Here is a 16,826-nt window from a genome sequence, read left to right on the forward strand (position 1 = left end):
GAAGTGGCACAGACAGAATTTGAGCACTAGTCCTCCCTCTCCTAAATCCAGTTTACTGTTCCACGTGGCTTCTTTTACTTTTACTTCCCACGACTTTTGTGAGGAAAGGACTTTATAAATCGATGAAGTCTATGAATTCAAGCTACTATTATTGCTGTAGCGATCCGTCTATCTCCGACGACCCCAAGTCGTGGGGTTGCACTGGCCCAGTTTATGCGGGCCTCTGGTCCCGTAGTGAGCCTTGCTGAACCCGTCTCTGAGAGAGGAGGGCTCCAATTAGTGCTGGCTGCCAACCACCGCAGGTAAAAAAGGGGGAAGGTGGAGATTGGAGGTTGTATCCCCAGGGCTGAATGAGATTGTTGCCTCCACCCCACCCCCTCTCCTCTCCTCTTTCCTGTTTCTTGCATAATGATGCTGATTGCTCTGCATCTGTCACAATTAGTTAGTCATTGTTTGAAAATTCAGAACAAATCAAACGAAAGGAACTAGCTTGCGGGGGGGGGGGGGCGGGGGGAGGGCGCCGCAAGCTTCTTCCCCCTGGAGGTGTGTGTGGGTAGCTCAGTGGGGGCTGGGGCGGGAAAGCTGGAAGGGTGCCTTCCCCAGCCCTCCGCACTTTGGCCTTCCCTAAAAGGGTGTTAGAGCGGAAGCTGAGAATAAAAAGGTCGCTCTAGTTGTGTCCACTGCCTCCGACCTTCAGCACGTCCACAGACGGAGACTAGGGAAACTCAAGGCCAGCGGACTGCACGCGGAGACGTGGAAACTTCTACCTTAGAAACTTCAAGTTGGACTAACAATGGACTGGGAAGCGTAGGCAACACTGTAACCCAAGCAACTAGCCCTCTCCACGGAATAGGCGGGGGTCACTTGCTACGGATAGGATAGGGGAGGGCGGTAGAAGGAAGAGGTCCCGGAGGCTTCTGGATGTCAGGGAGCCCGGCATCCCGAAGAGTGCAGAGACAGAGTTAGGGTGAGATGCCCTAGAGAACATCCGCCAACCAGAGCCAACTGTTTTAAAACCTAGAGAGTTGGGAATTCACTAATCTGGCTCCAAAACTGGCACCCCTATCCAGTGACGCCTCAGCCCCGTGTTCAGGCCAAGGAAGGCCGGGGAGTCTCACTTCTTCCCAGGCGCCCAGTCCCTGATCTATGCCCATCAAGCTGACTCTCTAAGTGCCTTTGTTTCCGAGGCAGCTAATCCCTGGGACACGTGACGCGGCCAGGCTGCTCCCTCCGGGGACTCGAAACCGGTGGCCCCTCTGTGTCAAAGACACTCCCCTCACTCAGAGCTTCCCCTTCTGTCTTGCTGGGGTAAAGTCGGAAACTCCAACCCTAGTCCTGGGTGGGTGTTATGGCCCGCATGCTTTTGGCTTTGAGGCAGTTGCTTTGAGTCTAAAACTGTTCGGATTTTAGCTGCATTTCTAAATACCCCTTAGAGGTTAGAGTCCCAGTAAAGTCACTCTCCCTTCCCAGAGGCCGAGTTAAAAACCCTCAAAGTGTCAATTGCGAGTGGTTGTGAGGAGGTAAGTGGTTTCCTGGTGAGGGAGCTGAGCCCTCGACCAGGATCCAAAGGGTACTTAGCAGTGAAGCAGGGTACCCTCCTAGTAAAAGATCCGAGCTGAGAATCAGAACACTCTTTATAGTTCTAGTTTTAGCTCAGTTCGCTTGTTAAACACATTTATTAAAAAGCCTACTGCTTTCAGATCACTGTTAGGACCTTGGGGGCATTTAACGAACTTTAAGATGGGCTTACCTGCCCTCTCGGAATTTGTTAAGCAAGGCAGGAGGACAAGAAACAAACAAACAAACAAACATCACGAGTACAAAAATAACTAGGAGCAATTATATTGTGAGGTAGAAGGGACTCCAGTTTTATTGCTTAACCATGCTTTCTGTGGCTTTCCTTTTGGTGAATGGGAAAGTTTTTTCTCCCATTTGGGGTGGGAGTGAGATTGGATATATGTGACAAGAGACAAGACTGGCTTCTGGAAGGCATTATATATTTTCTTATCCGAAGGAGGATGTATCTCTCTCATATCTTGACATTCCTCAATAGGAATCCAAGTGTCTAGGTAGGAGTGAGGGCCTGGCTAGAGATCTAAAGGGGTTAGCCCATCATTTTTTGTAATACTGGAGTTCTTCGGAGGTGGTTTGGTTGAAGGGAGGCCCTAAGACAAGAGTTTGGGAATAACATAGAGTTTGGGAAAAACATGGCAGCCCTAGTCTATTGCAGTTTGGACATAAAGAGATCCTGAGGCTTCTATTAAATTTGGGAGTGGGAAAAGAATAAGTTATTATTATTGTTCAGTCTCCAGTAAAATATTAGAACTTTTTAAGGGCAGGAGCCAATGGGTACTTCTTTTTCTTTTGCATATTTTTGTCTATTGTGCCTGCAGTTCCTATTAGTGTCTTGTACACAGTAAACCCAACAAATCTCTCTTGATTTAAATAATTATAACAATCTATAAAAATGTCAAAGAAATACCAGCAGGTATTATAAGTTGGAAGAAAAGAAAGATCCCATCTGATCTGGGGAGGGGACAAAGATTAAGGAAGACTTCTTGAGAAAGATGGCATGTGAGACATCTCAAAAGATTCCAGGTGTTTCAACTGGCAGGAAATGGGGAGGTTATGAGAAAGATTTGACTGGGGAATAGAACCACCAAACACCAGAGCTGGAAGGTGATTTAGTGATTTAAAAAGTAAGAAAATCAGTCCTTTGATTTTATAGATAAGGCTACTGAGGCCCAGAAAAGTGATCTTTCTCCGTCCTAGTTCTAGTTTGTGCCTCACTTCCAACTCAAATCACTTTTTAAAAATGTAATTTCCATTCTTCTCCGTTCGTTTGCCTTGAATACTTCTTGGCTCTTTGTAACAAGAACTTTTCCCTCTTTCCTTCCTTTTCTGATCTCCGTCTCACTTAGCATTTCTCCCTCCAGAATTCGAACCTCGTGGTCTCTTTCTTTATTTAGAGATTGAAGTCCAAAGTTTTGCAAACAAACAAGCAGTCTGCTCCTTTGTTGTGTTCTCTCTTTGCTTTGTCGCCTGGGCTTTCCGAGCCTTTCCTCCCAGCCCCGCTCCTCTCTCTAGGCAGATGTCCAGAGAGCGCGAGTGGGGTCCGGACTACTCCGGCGTCCTACTCGGCCGGGGGCTGGAGTTTTATGATTCAGATGAACCTTTTCTGGGCTCTCCTACGGTACAGACCGAGGACTTGGGCGCTAGAAGCCCCCTGCCCCAAGCACCGAGCTCATTACTATCCAGTTTCTTTGTGCAGCGGGGGATTTGCAATTGTAAGCAGGCGGGGCGGGGTGGGGGTGGGGGTGGGGAGAGGGCTGGGAGCTGGGAAAGGAGCTCGGCAGAAAATTAATTCCCTCCCGGCCTAGATGCTCCTTCCACTCCCAATATACACATAGGAACACATTACCAGCACACTCCCCACGCTGCTCTGGGTCGCTTTCCCTGAGGATCCGGAACTAGGGATGGAGGCGGGGGGGGGGGGGGGTGAATTTAGAGGACTGGGGGACAGTAAGGAAGGGTCGGTAAAAATCCAGAGTTGTGTGTGTTTTGGGGGAGAGGGGAAGGAGTGGAAGAATAAGCTTCCAAGCTGGGGCATCACATAGGAATGGGGAATTTAGTCAAGGATGACATATGCCCCTTCCTGCTACTCTCTTCCCTCTTCCCCCTACTCTCGGTGACTGGACTCGGAGGTTGGGTAGGGGTGGGGAAGGCAATGAAAGAAAGCCGCCGCTTCTTCTACCCGCTCCTCGGTGGAATCAATGTGCATTCAATTAACCCCCGCGCCGCGCAGTCTCCATGGATCTGCTGCGAACAGACGCTTTCAAGTGTCGCGGCTATAAAGTCAAAGCGGCCCGGGCTGCTGGGGGTGGGGGCGGGAATGCGAGCAGTGTGTGTGTGTGTGTGTGTGTGTGTGTGTGTGTGTGTGTGTGTGTAAGAGAAAGAGACAGAGAAGGAGAGAAAGACATACATACACACACACACACACACACACACACACTCAGAAAGAGAGAGAGAGAGACCTGGCCTTTGCCTAAGAGATGCAAAAGCATCCAGGCCACAGACAACATGGTGTGAGCCGGTTTGTGGATGGGGGCGGGGTTAGGAGGGGTGGAAGGAAGGATGCCAGAGTAACCACTTTCAACTTTAAAAACGAAACTTTTCTCCAAAATAGAAAATTAGGATCTGATCTCCAAAATACACGTCGTCTACCTAGCTCGGTTATGAGCACCGTATGTAACAAGGAACGGGAAGTAGAGGCAGAGTATGATTGGAGAGGATCTCAGTAAAAGGCAGCTGCGCTAACATTGCTATAGGTCATGGAATATTAGGCAGAGGAATAGTCAAAAGTTCTTTGACAAATATCCCTTAATGAGTAAGCTCCGGGAAAGAATTACACTTCGGAGAAGACAGAAAAGTACTGGCATTTCATATGGTCCTAAGCAGAAAATTCATTGGATCCTTAAAAATATGGCTTAGTCATAAAATGTTAGAGGTAAGAGAAAATATTAGGATTGTAGCTTAAAGGAGCCAAAGATGCGCAAGTCACAGGACTTGGGTTCAAATCCTCCTCTGGCCAGTATCTCTCTGTGTCTTGGGCACAGTCCACCCGACTTGGGCAAGTCACAACTTCCCTGAAGAAACTAAATTTACTTGATTGCAAAATATTTAGGCTGGACTAGCTAGCCTCTGAGGTCCTCCAGTTCTAAATCTGTGTTCCCATGATTTTTACAGATGAGGAAACTGAGAAGTATCTTGTCCAAAGTGCTGTTCTGCCTCCTACTATCTGTGATTTTTTCACGAGACCTCTCTGGGCTTCACTTTTCTTATTTGGGGAATGAAGGAGTTGAACTAGATTGCATTTGAAGTCCCTAAGCCCATGATGATGCTTCTTTGATGAAAGGTTTTAATTAGAGGCAGACCCCGGGTTTTCAGAATTCCTGTTCAAGATGTTTGCACTTGTTGATTGATGGATACAGTAGATGTCTTCTCAAACTCTGTGACTTCAAGAAGGTTACTATCAACTCTACTTTAAAAATCATCTAAGAATGTCTTGTAGAACATATTTTACATAGAACATATATTTGCACAATGCCATTCTTCAAAGCCCAGCTCAGTTTCCTTTATGACCTCCCCAGTCCAAAGTGCCTTTCCCCCCCTCTGAACTCCTTACTTTTGCTTTAATCCAAATCTACAAACCTTTAAAATCAATAGATTTTTTTCGAATTGACTCCTTACTCAATTCTTTTTTCCACCTCCTTCCCAAACCAAAAGAAAACTTGGACCAGCTTTTGAATTGTAGAAGAAATTCTTTATCAATTTCTAATAAATATAATATGCTCTTCTTAAAAAAAAATACATTCAGGTTGCCATTCTTTTTTATCTCTTTTTTTTCCTTAGGGTATTGGCGAGCTCCTCTGTTCAGTCTCAGGGAATTGAGGATTTCTGTCTTCCTAAAGAATCTATCCCAAAGTTTTTAATTCCTTATCTTTCTTCTTTCCATTTTGAAATGCTTATAATTTTTTGTAGTCTAGACTGTGTCCACCCTTTGGAGGGACATAATCTTAATCAACCATTCTTTAAAGTCTTTTAAAATAATGTATGCAGAAGAGCAGATGGGACTCTTTTTCCTATGCCCATCTCTTGGTCAATTACTACCTTCCCTACCCTCAAACTTTAAAAATTACATTCTTCCTTAGGGAAGGCTATTCCAGGATTTTAATATCTTGTTTATCTAGCAAAAAGATTTTCATTCATTTCCACCAAAATTTTTGACCTCCATTTAAATCCATCCCTTCTTCTTCAGCATGTCACATATAGAGAAGAGCAACTTGGAGAGGTACATACAACTAGATCATGGAATTTAAATTTAAAATAGTATGAGTGATCTTAGAGATTATTCCCTCATTTTCATAGATGAGAAAAGGGATTCCTCAGAAATGAAGTTATTTCCTCAAGAATAGATAGATGTCAAGAAAACAAAGCCAGGATTCTTTCCACTAAATCATGACAGAAGAAAACAAGTACTGTATTTGTCAAGTGAATGCTAAGCACATTACAAATTTTCTTTCATTTGATCCTCACAACAACCCTGGGAAGTGAGTACCATTATTATCCCATTTTACTGTTGAAGAAACTGAGAAATAAAGTTAAGTGACTTGCCAGAATCAACTTGTCTAAGGATGTATTTGAACATAGGTCTGCCTGATTTCAGGCCTAATGCTCTATCCACTTCATCACTTAAATGCACCTATAAAAGTCTTTTTTTAGCCAGCGTAATTGTCACCCTAGGGTAGCTAGGTGGTGAAGTAAATAGAGTGCCAGATCTGGAGTCAGGAAGACATCTTCCTGAGTTTAAGTCAAACCTCAGACACTAGCTTTGTGACTCTGAGCAAGTCATTATGACCTGTTTGCCTCAGTTTCCTCATCTATAAAATGAACTGGAGAAAGAAATAGCAAACGACTCCAGTATCTTTCCTAAGAAAACTCCAGGAGTCAAAAACTGTTGAAAATGACTGAACAACAACAACAAAATTGTTATTCTCCAAGGCAGTGATGGTCACCTCTTAACTTTCTTCTTCCTAAGTTCTTACTTCTTTTGCCTTCCCTATTAAAACCTTCTCTTTGATTTGATCATTTTAATCACTCTCCCTACATATTCCTCATTTTGAAAGGAGCAAATTAGACCCAATACTAAGACTCAAGACTATGCTGAACATGCCAAAAGGATTGGATCCAAGATTTTTTCACATTATATTTCTTAGATCATATCACATGTTGGTTCACTTTTCACAGTGGCTCTTTAATGGTGACACATTCTGTTTTTAGTAAGTAAACCACGAATCCCAGATCTCTCTGTTACTCTTGTTTGTGGTCCACCTTTCCTCTGTTTCTATTTGTGCTATTTGTTTTTATCCTGAAATTGCCCTTGCTGCTATTCTGTTTCTATAGGATCATTTTTTCTGGTTCATCAGTTTTATTTCTGTCTTCCAACATCACCCAGTAACAAGTAGCAATATGGTAGAGGTTATTCTAAGCAATAATCTATCTCTCTTAGATCACCATTTGACTTCTTCCTTGGGCAGGGCTGGAGATTTTGTCATGGAGACCATGACATCAAGGACGTGATACTATGATGTGCAAGTGATTTGGATTTAAGTGAGGGAGGGCTGTGCAAAGTCTCACTTTCTCCTCTAAAATCATCTGGATCCAGTGACAAGATATAGATCAGGAGGCCTGGAGATTTTCCTCGATGCAGACTTTTTAAGCTAAAGTCTTTAACAGGTTTCAGTTTAGCTGAAGCAATACCCAATCAGTTGTTAAGGTTAGGTAAAAAATGAGGCAGAGAACAACCTCTTTTACCTAGTCAAAAAAAAGTTATTAATTTGAAAGGGAAGACCTTCAGGGCTTCTGGCTAAAACAAAAACAGTAGTTATTTACATTCACTATGAGCTAATCAGGGTCCACACAATGACCAGGCAGTCAATCAAAGAGTGCTTGGGTTGCACATAGATGGGGAGATGACATCTCATCCCTTCACCCCTATGCTTTAGAAACCTGGTCTTTTTCTTAGCTTCTTCTAAATTCTGAGACTTCACCCAGATTTGGGGGGAGGAGGTGAAGGAAAACCTCACCCTGAACTAAACTGAGTCCTCTGCTCTCACTCCAGCTCTGTTCCTTCCTATTCTTCCTTGGAGAACAGGGCAGTTCCTAGCCTCTGGTTGCTGGCTCATTGGCTGGGTGTAAACAAACAACACAAAGAATTAAGTTTTCTGTGCATTACTGTGTTGTGAAATAATGATGGCTTCATGGGGGGAAACTTCAAGACTTGATACTCCCCTGCCCAAGCCAAACTTAAGGTCTTTGCACACTCTCCTATTCTTCCAGAAAGGGAATGAATGTTTCTTCCCCTTTTCCCCCTTTTTTGCAGATCTCTTTCTTCCACCTCCAAGTTTTTTCTTCTTCCTAGCACTCTCCTTGTCCTCCCTGAAGTAAGCTGCATCTGGAACGGGGATAGTCCCCAAGTGGTGCTTAGGCCTTGCCTTCTCCCAGGGAGCTCTATCATATCTGCCTCATCATTAGAGAAGAACATCTATTTTTACGTGATTTTAGAAGGGGTTTTTATTAATTGTCAATAAAGGAAATAATAACAGCTAACTTTTATAAATAGGGCTTTAAGTTTCACAAAACACTTCAGCTATATGATTATTTGGCTCTTTGACACAGCCTCTGGAAGATAGTAAAAAAAAAAATTTTTTTTACAGTAGAGAAAGTGGAAGTAAACTGTGATGTGACTTGATTAGGATTATACAACTAGTAAGTGCCTGAGAAAGGATTTGAATTCGGTTTTTACTGAGTGCAAACCTTTCCCCTGAACCACTCATCTGCTTCAAAAGAAATGAAATGTGAAGCCTAAGATTACACAAGATTTGGGGGCAGTAAGAAGTCCTAGACTTGTAAAAAGCCAGGAAAGGAAGTATAATGAGGACATTCTCCACATTCAGTATAGAGTCTTTCTAATAAAATCAAAGAGTAGAAAGAACACACTGCATGGAAAGCTCAGGGGACCAGCATTCTAGGTCCCTTCCAATTCTAAAATCTACCCTCTATTACTCTAATCTAATCTCTACAAGAGATAGATAAAGAACTTTTATAAAGTCAGGAAGACTTGGCTTCAAATCTTATTTTTGACATGTCCCAGCTGGGTGATCATAGATAAATTCCTTGACTTCCCAGTGCCCCAGACAACTCTCCAAGACTATCAGTTCTGGGATAAGTGCCTATTGTGTTCAAGAAGATTCCTCCACAGCAATGAGGATGCTGAGGCTTAAAGATTATATAGATTGGGGGCAGCTAGGTGGCACAATGGATAGAGTATGGGCCCTGAAGTCAGGTGGACCTGCATTCAAGTGTGGTCTCAGACACTTAATACTTGTGTGAGCCTGGGCAAGTCACTTAACTCCAATTGCCTCAGGGAAAAAACAAAACAAAATAAAACAAAACTATAAGTTACTCTGAATCACACCTCTTGTAAGATCTTCTCTCTACTAAAACCCTCCCCAGCCTCTCCAGGAACTTTTTACTTTAAGACCACTGCCACTGTTTTCCCCTGGAGGTGTCCTCCCAAGATTCATTTCTCTTCTACCCTCATTCTTTTTTATTAAGAAACACCAATAATATTCTTGCCCACATTTTTGAAACAGTGCATATTAAGCATTCTTATCTTTTAAGGTAATAAGTAATTACGGCAAAGCACTTTGCCATTTCATGGTACTCTAGACATGTTTAATAGTAGAAATCATAATTTTCATTATCACAATCTCATTATAATTATCTTCATATCATAGTACTAAGCCACTAAGCAGTATTAAAAAAAAAGTTATTAATGTCCTCAGTTTGGGGGGATGAGAAAGAAATAGATTTCATTTGAAAAACCTTTCCAGCTAAAAAGGATCAATCACATTCATCTAATGTGGCATTTCGAGAGGTTTCGTCTCTTTCACCTTTGGTAATATTGGATTATTTTTAATATTTACCAAAGTGGCAATCACCATAGCATCAATGGAATTCTGAATCTAGATACCAACATCCAAGATGTTCCCCAACCATCTCACATCTCTTCTCCAGGTAGCCCCTAATTACTCCCTTAAGATTTCCTGATCAACTCCTTTTTTCCACCTCCCATTTATCCCTTTCCATCATACTCTCTTCCAAAGTTTCCCCTAACCAAATTTTCCTAAAGGTATTTTTTGTTCTAATATACAACATCACCAATCTGAAAATTTGATATTTGGGGCCACCCATCCAGGACTAAGTGTGGCTATCATATATTTAAGCCACTAGGCTAAATGTTCTTGGTGGATACAGAAGAGACTAAAACCAGGGATATTAAGACAAGTGTTTAACAACCAGTTTGGGGGGATGTAATATATGCAGGATATTTTCATTCTTAACAGTTTCTCCCTCCCTTTCTTATGTTTAGACAATCAATAAAACAAGAAACCCGGCTCTGATTTGCAGCTTTTGCAGATTTCCAATTAGTAAAAGCTCACATTGAAAATTTAACTCAAGTAGATGTTGGCTCCAATACATCCTTACATTTAAAACATAATCTTAAAGTATCTCTCAAATATGAGTCAGTGAATGTAGTTCATTAACAATGAACTATGAGGACAAACCCATGAAGGTATAAGTCTATTGAACCAAGATTATAAAAACAGATTACTGCCATATGATCAACATTTTTGTTGTTATTCATTCATGTTTGACTCTTTGTGATCTCATTTGGGATTTTCATGGCACAGATACTGGAGTAGTTTGCCATTTTAAGCGACTTACACAGGGTCAGATAATTAGAAGGTATCTGAGCATGAATTTGGACTCAGGTCTTCCTGATGCCAGACAGGGTACTCCACTGCTTTGCCTAACTTTCCCGTACCAATTAGATCAGATCTTTTACTTCTTGATCAGCTTGATAGAACTTGAGAATTTTGTAACTTCTTTAAATAGAAATAGCCTGATAAAAGCTGCATAAAAGCTGCATAAAAGGTGCAGATGTTTCTGCCAGAAGAAGGGAAACAAAGAACAGGAATATCATTGTCTATAGACATTTACTCAGTATCTAGATACTTACACTACCTCTTAATTGAAACTGCTTTTGTTTTAAGGTCACCAGAATCTTTTATTTGTTATAGCTGATGGTCTTTTTTCATTTCACATCCCATTTGATTTCTCTGCCACTCTTGTTTCATTTTGGGTTTTGGCAAGACAAAGTCAGGGTGAATTGACTTGTTCAGAGGCACACAGATAATTATTAGGATGAAGTGTGACATAGATTTGAACTCAGGTCCTCCTAGCTGCAAGGTTGCTTTCCACTGTGCCATTAGGCACATGAAGTTGCTGATAAGAGTTGTCCACTCCATCTGCCTGGCTGTTTTGCCTTCTCTTGGTTTTTGGTGACTGCTCTCCCTTGGTTTTCTAGGGTGGTGCATTGGAGAGCCAGATTTGAATTCCTGCTCTTCTTTACTATTTGTGTCTTTGAGAAAGCCAATTAAACTTTTTAGTCTTCATCTGTAAAACATTAACTAAATAACAGCCTATTGGTTCTCCTTACTTATTCTGTCTCTATGTTTCTGTTTCTGAATCTCTAGTTTTTTTTGTCTCTGTTTCTGTGTCTCTCTCTTTCTTCCTTTCCTTCCTTCCTTCCTTCCTTCCTTCCTTCCTTCCTTCCTTCCTTCCTTCCTTCCTTCCTTCCTTCCTTCCTTCCTTCCTTCCTTCCTTCCTTCCTTCCTTCCTCCCTCTCTCCTTTCCTCTCCCTCCCTCCCCCCCTCTCTCTCTTTCTTTCATCTATCCATTTATCTTTCTGTTCCTGTCTCTGTCTCCCTAATCTATCCTTTGCACAAGTACCAAAATTGTATTTCCAAGGCATAGGTCTAATCTACAACTTCTCTGCTCACCAGGGTTGTGTGATTTCTTTTGGCTTCTAAGATAAAATAAAAAAATATTTCAGCCAGACACTTAAAATACATTAAAACTTGGCTCCAGACTACTTTCCAGGCACTTTCTATCACTCCTCTTTGTCCACTCTGTATTCCACCTAAACTAGACTAGTCATTCTCTAGACACAGAATTCATCTCCTGTCTCTGGCTTTCACACAATCTATTCCAGCTTCACCCCATCCTCATTCTCAAAGTGTCTCCCAGAACCCTTCACTTTCCACAGTTCAGGTGGTACCTCTCCCAGAAACCCCTGTCCTGATCACCCTATTTGTTAGTTTCAGTTTTCCTTGTGTTTACTTATTTTTGTATATCATATTCCTGAAGTAGAATGTAAGTTCCTTAAGGCAAGGGACTATTTTATTGTTTTGCTTTGTATACTCAATGCCTAAAATACATTAGGCACTTGATAAGTGCTTGTTGAATTGAACTGAATCCATGAAACAATTAGAGATCAAGGTAAGAGAAGATATAATCAGTGGGCTCATACTACTGAAATTTGGAGAAATTCAGTGTAGAGTTGAAATTTAGGAGGCTTCATGGAAAGAAAGGAGGAAGGAGGAGAAGGAGAAAGAGGAAGGAAAGAAGAAGAAAGAAGAAAGAAAGAAAGAAAGGAAGAAAGAAAGAAAGGAAGAAAGAAAGAAAGAAAGAAAGAAAGAAAGAAAGAGAAGGAAGAAAGAAGAAAGAAAGAAAGAAGAGGAAAGAAAAGAAGAGAAAAAAAGAAAGAAGAAAGAAAGAAGAAGAGAAAGAAGAGAAAGAAGAGAAAAGGAAAGAAAGAAAGAAGGAGAAAGAGAAAAGAAAGAAAGAAAAGAAAGAAAGAAGAAGAAAGAAAGAAAAAAAGGAAAGAAAGAAAGAAAGAAAATAAGAAGAAGAAGAAAGAAAGAGAAAGAATAAGGAAGGAAGGAAGAAAGAAGAAATAAGGAGGAAGGAAGGAAGAAAGAAGAAAGAAAGAAAGAAAGGAGGGAAGGAAGAAAGAAAGAAAGAAAATAAGGAAGGAAGGAAGGAAGAAAGAAAGAAAGAAAGAAAGAAAAGAAGAAAGAAAGAGAAGAAAGAAAGAAAGAAAGAAAAAGAAAGAAGAGAAAGAAAAGAAGAAAGAAAGAAGAAAGAAGAAAGAAAGGAAAGAAAGAATGAAAGAGGAAAGAAAGAAAGAAAGAAAGAAAGAGGATGGAGGGAGGGAGGAAGGAAGGAAGGAAGGAAGGAAGGAAGGAAGGAAGGAAGGAAGGAAGGAAGGAAGGAAGGAAGGAAGGAAGGAAAGAAGGAAGGAAAGAAGAAAGGAAGAAAGAAAGAAAGAAAGAAAGAAAGAAAGAAAGAAAGAAAGAAAGAAAGAAAGAGAAAGAAAGAAAAAGAAAGAAAAAGAAAGAGAAAGAAAGAAAGAAAGAAAGAAAGAAAGAAAGAAAGAAAGAAAGAAAAAGAAAGAGAAAGAAAGAAAGAAAGAAAATTAGGAAGGAAGAAAGAAAGAAAATAAGGAAGGAAGGAAGGAAGAAAATAAGGAAGGAAGGAAGAAAGAAAGAAAGAAAATAAGGAAGGAAGGAAGGAAGAAAGAAAGAAAAAGAAAGAAAGAAAGAAAGAGAAAGAAAGAAAGAAAGAGGGAGGGAGGGAGGAAGGAAGGAAGGAAGGAAGGAAGGAAGGAAGGAAGGAAGGAAGAAAGAAAGAAAGAAAGAAAGAAAGAAAGAAAGAAAGAAAGAAAGAAAGAAAGAAAGAAAGAAAGAAAGAAAGAGAAAGAAAGAAAGAAAGAAAAAGAAAGAGAAAGAAAGAAAGAAAGAAAGAAAGAAAGAAAGAAAGAAAGAAAGAAAGAAAGAAAGAAAGAAAGAAAGAAAGAAAGAAAGAAAGAAAGAAAGAAAGAAAGAAAGAAAGAAGAGAAGAGAAGGAAGGAAGGGATGGCAGGAAAGAGGCAAAATTAGAAGCAATGAGTAGAAGTGAACAAGAGGAAGATTTCCATTCAATATAAAGAGAAATTTTCCTAATAATTTGAGCTGTCCAAATGGAAACAGGCTGTCTCAAACAGGCAGATCCATAATCATTGAGCAGCTTCCAGTATAGGCTGGATGACCATTTGTCCAAAATGTTGTTCATATAATTTGAACCAGATGAGTTCTGAATTAATTTCTTTCAATGTTGAGATTTCTTATGGGTCTCCCTAGCTCAATTTTTTAGTTTAGTTTAGTTTCTTAGCATTTTGTATAATTGATGTACTTGTATTATATTACAGTGGTTTGTATACAACTCATATATTTTATCTCTGCTATTAGATTATAAATTCTTAGAGAGCTGTATTGGAGCCTAATTATCAGGAACTAATGTAGCTTCCTGCATGTTTTAGACAGCTAATCTTTGTTGAACTTTCCTTTAGAACTCTAACCTTGGGTAGTCCAATTTTCCTAGGGTTTTCTCAGTTATTCCCTCGAGGAATTGACAATTGACAAGCCATTGACATTCTGAGTTTGGTTTTTAGAACTGGAAATAACTTTCTGAGATTATCTAATCTAAATACTCATTTTATGAATGTGAAAACTGTGGGACAGACAAGTGAAATCACTTGATCAAGATAACAAAGAAATAAGAAATTCAACTTCAAACTAGGTCCTCCAATTCCAAAAGCAGTGTTCTTTCCAGTGTGACATGATGTCTCTTACCCCTGGAAATAAAATTTCTTTTCCTACACCATAGTTTGTATTCTGCTGCTGCTTCTTTACTGTTGTCAGACATAATCCTTACATACAGGTTATTTCAGTGCTACTCAGAGCCTACTAAACCTCTTTTCTTGGATTTCCATTTTTTTTTTTTAAATTTTCGGGAAAGCAGCGGAGTTCCTTGATTTACCCAGAGTCACACAGTTAATGTTTCAAGTGTCTGAGGCTAGATTTGAACTCAGCTTCTCCTGACTCCAGGGATGGTGCTCTATCTACTGGGCTACCCCCTCTGCTTGAATTTCAAGGCCCTTTACAATCTGGCCTTTACAAACCTTTGTTTTTCCACCCTCATCTCTCACCATTCTCCAACATTCCTCTCCCATTGTCGTTGGAACAGTCTAACTCACTGATGCCCCAGCAGGCCACAGCTCATGCTCACTTTCCCCTCCTCCCATACACACCTGGAATGAATTTTCTCTGCATTTTGTTTATTTGAATACTTCAGGCAATTCTAGAAGCCCAGTCACTCTATAAAGCCTTTGACTGTTCTAGTTCAGTCCACATGTGACCCATAATACTCGCGAACCAGATTAAAATGTAATTGGAAAATAATTAACAAAATAAATAAGAAAACAATAAAACATAGATAATATCACATTTAAAAACTAAGTCAATATGTGTCCTGCAGAGATCATTATATCTAGATTAGTGGCTCCATTTCTGTTTTAGTTGGACACCATAGCTCTAACTCAAGCTGATTTCTCCTTTCTCTGAACTGCTAGGTACTGGTTGTACACTATATATAGTTTAATACTTAATTAGCCAGATTTAAATTAGCCTTTAATTGTTCATAAGTCTAATGAATTACAAGAGTGCCTTCTCCTTCTTTCTCTATCTCCCTTTACTCCCCACCCTGGGAGTGATCCATATACAGGTGTTCAGTAAATATTTGTTGATTGAATTCAATTCTGCTGCATACATGACTCTAGACAAATATGCTGATGTGGAGAAACCTGCCTTCCTGCTCTCTGAATTGATATCTATTTGCCATCCAGAGATAATCCATATCTCCACTCTAAATTAGGAAATTCAGTTTCTGAAGAAATGTGTATGGACAACTTTTAAATAAGTTTTCAGAGGAGTTTCTCTTGCCTTTTTTTTTTTTTTGAGTTCTAAAAACTGTTAGAGGATTGCATTCCATTGATCTGATACCAAAGTTGTATATTTATTTGGGTTCTTTTTACAGTGTATTCTTCATAACTGTTTGGTATAAAATGCACTTTAAAACCCCCCCACCCAATTTCTAGTAACTTGGGCATGGATAATAATGAGAAACTTCTTTAGCAAGTAATCAAGAAGTGATTGTCCATCTTTCTCTTTCTTATAACTAAATCATATGGCTGTTTTTTTTTAAACACAGACATTTTGTGGTTTGAAATATTAATACTTGAAGATTAGTTTTGCATTTAGGTGCTAAGGTAGGAGGTTTGTCAGGGCTACTAAATAGAATGAAGCCTGAATCACATCCTATCTTATTCTCTTTCAACATGTAGTAAAATGATTTTCTTTCCTTCTGATAAAATTGTCCTTCCTTCCTTCTCTCCCCCTCCCACCCTGCATTTGGTGGAACTTTTCCCCTACATTAAAATTGTAAAGGTAATATCAGAACAACCATCTGAATTGCCTTTAGGTTCAGAGATTGAAAAACAAAGTATTTGTCATTGTGTAAACCAAATTTTAAAAAGCATGCTGAATTTTTTCACTCTGAATTGATTGTGTTGAACTAAATCTGATTATATAATTTAAAAAGCCAAATGCAAATGAAAAAATAAAATAAAATTTTCTGACATAAAAAAGAAATGTATATTGAGAGGTAGAAGAAATGGTTCATACTTAAAACCATAAATTTCTAAGTCAAGAATGCTTCTTTTTTGTCAATTTCTTCCTAGAAATCTGAAGTACATCCTCATGTTTTGTTTTGCTTTTGCTTTTTGGTGTTGGGGGAAAGAAGGGAGTAGAAATACCCTGCTAGGTTCCAAGGACCTTTGTGATATTCTACATGTACAATTGGGTCATTCCAGTCCCCTGCTCAAGAAGCTCCAATGAATCTTTACAGCATTTAGGATAAGATGCAAATCTCTCTTTTTTTGTCTCAGAAAACTCTTCATAATTGAACCCTAGCACACCTTTCCAGGAATAAAGCATATCACCCTTCTTCACAGACTCTACATTCTAATCAAATGGGCCTATTCGCTGTTCTTCTAATATTAAATCTCAGAAAATTATGCTGTCTTATCTCAGTTTCCTTAGAATCCTTCCTTCAAGGCATAACTCAAATTGTCTCCTAGAGGAGGCTTTTCATGACTCTCTGAACTAGTGGCTAATGCTACCCCAAAATTACTTTGTATTTAATTTCATATATATATATACATATATGTATATGTATATGTATATATACACATATATATACATATATATGTATGTATGTATTATTTAGACCACATTGTCTCCCTTGATAGAATATGAGCTTCTTAAGGGCAGAGTCTTTTTCTTTTTTTCTTATCCTTTTTTTTCCTTTGTGACTTATACCTATCACAGGCCCTGCCACACAATAAGCATTCAATAAATCCTTTTTAATTGACTTGCAGTCCAGACAACCCTCTCATCTTACTGATGATAAAACTAAGA

At 39.7% G+C, this 16,826-nt stretch overlaps 1 protein-coding gene across 2 annotated transcripts in view; it reads left to right on the forward strand.

The window, feature by feature from the left end:
- Positions 1-16,826, forward strand: part of IGDCC3 (immunoglobulin superfamily DCC subclass member 3) — a 70,353-nt gene that overhangs the window by 17,277 nt on the left and 36,250 nt on the right. The gene's annotated exons all lie outside the window — the stretch shown is intronic.

The sequence above is a fragment of the Sminthopsis crassicaudata genome, chromosome 2 (genome assembly GCF_048593235.1).
Source record: "Sminthopsis crassicaudata isolate SCR6 chromosome 2, ASM4859323v1, whole genome shotgun sequence".
NCBI classification, from domain to species: Eukaryota; Metazoa; Chordata; class Mammalia; order Dasyuromorphia; family Dasyuridae; genus Sminthopsis; species Sminthopsis crassicaudata.